This window comes from Pundamilia nyererei, unplaced genomic scaffold (assembly GCF_000239375.1).
Source record: "Pundamilia nyererei isolate P.nyererei 1_Seehausen unplaced genomic scaffold, PunNye1.0 scaffold00755, whole genome shotgun sequence".
Classification (NCBI taxonomy): Eukaryota; Metazoa; Chordata; class Actinopteri; order Cichliformes; family Cichlidae; genus Pundamilia; species Pundamilia nyererei.
In genome coordinates, this window is record NW_005188156.1 from 68,438 (window position 1) to 69,656 (window position 1,219).

Sequence of the window (1,219 nt, forward strand, 5' to 3'; positions counted from 1 at the left end):
ATCACTTGGGCTATTATGATGAAAGATTTTACTTATTTTACTTTATCTTATAAAACAGTGCATAATCTCAATTTCTCTAATGCTCTCTTAAATTCAAATGAAACTCAGTTTTGTCACTGATCCAGTTGGTTTTGCAGATCTTGTTATTAATCTGAAAGAAATGATGCAGCATAATTCAGTCATTAAAGGTGATTTGGAACTAAATTTACTCCCTAAAAACTTAAACACTTTAGTACTTGAGTTCATCGTTACAGCAACAAATCACAACATGTAAGCTATTTTATTTCTGCACAGTTACCCAGAGCTGTTTGTGATTTAACTTCAGAATAAACTGTTTCATCAGCTGCTGCAGGAGCTGGTTTCCCTGCAAAGAAATGATTTGTCAAATGTCATTGCAAGCACCTCTTTGTTCAAAGTGACAACTTGATTTATTTTTACAACTTTTTCTTCTTGTGTAAAAATAATTAAAACTCGAAGCAAGCATGAAATTAGGTACTTATTTGATTACTTTACTTACCTTTGTGTCTCTTCGGTTTCACTTTATTGTAATTGACCTGTGCATACAACAGGCTGTCATCTAAAAGAAGATGGACAGATGATCAGGATAAAAAGCTTCAGTTCAACCCTCCTCCACCCCTGGTCATTAAAGTCAGTGACTCTACAATCCAGTGAGGCAAATTTATGTAATTATGTAACCAATATCATCACTACCCTCTTAAAATGATGAAATAATGGTGTAGCCAATGAGGATTGCTTGATGCATAAAAAACAAGAAAAAAGAAAAAAAATCTTATTACTTCACTCACCGTTGTCTTTCTTGGTTTTAGCTCTATCGTGGGAGACCTGTGCATACAACACACTGCCATCTGAAAGAGGACGGACAGATGATCAGGATAAAAAAAAAGGGTGAAGTGTGTTAATTTTTCATTACATTCATATCTCTGTCAGTCGACACCACACTGATCATCTAAACCTATTGAAGGTCTATTAAAGATGAGATGTTTCTGTCATGTTTAAAAACATTTCTATGAAAACCTGTTAGCCCTCAATTCAGTTTCACATCAGCTCAACCCTCCTTCATCCAGCTCAGCACGACCCTTCCACTAAGCTCAAATCCAAACCTTAAGGATCACTCTTCACTTTTCCTCCATCTCTGTCAGAACCTAAATTCCAGTGAGGGCATGTAGCTCATACCATTTATGTCCTTTGAAAACAATAA

The 1,219-nt window shown here is 35.4% G+C and overlaps 1 long non-coding RNA gene across 2 annotated transcripts; it reads right to left on the bottom strand.

Annotated features, from left to right (window-relative positions):
* Positions 1–12: 12 nt before the first annotated feature.
* On the bottom strand, positions 13–921 carry LOC102205426 (uncharacterized). 2 transcript variants are annotated; one of them, XR_001290193.1, is made up of 4 exons: positions 807–921; positions 518–577; positions 299–364; positions 13–151 (listed from the first exon to the last, which is right to left on the bottom strand). It is a non-coding gene; the product is annotated as an uncharacterized LOC102205426 (long non-coding RNA). The 2 variants fall into 2 exon arrangements; XR_312460.1 differs by having other exon boundaries at positions 13–364.
* Positions 922–1,219: the final 298 nt, after the last annotated feature.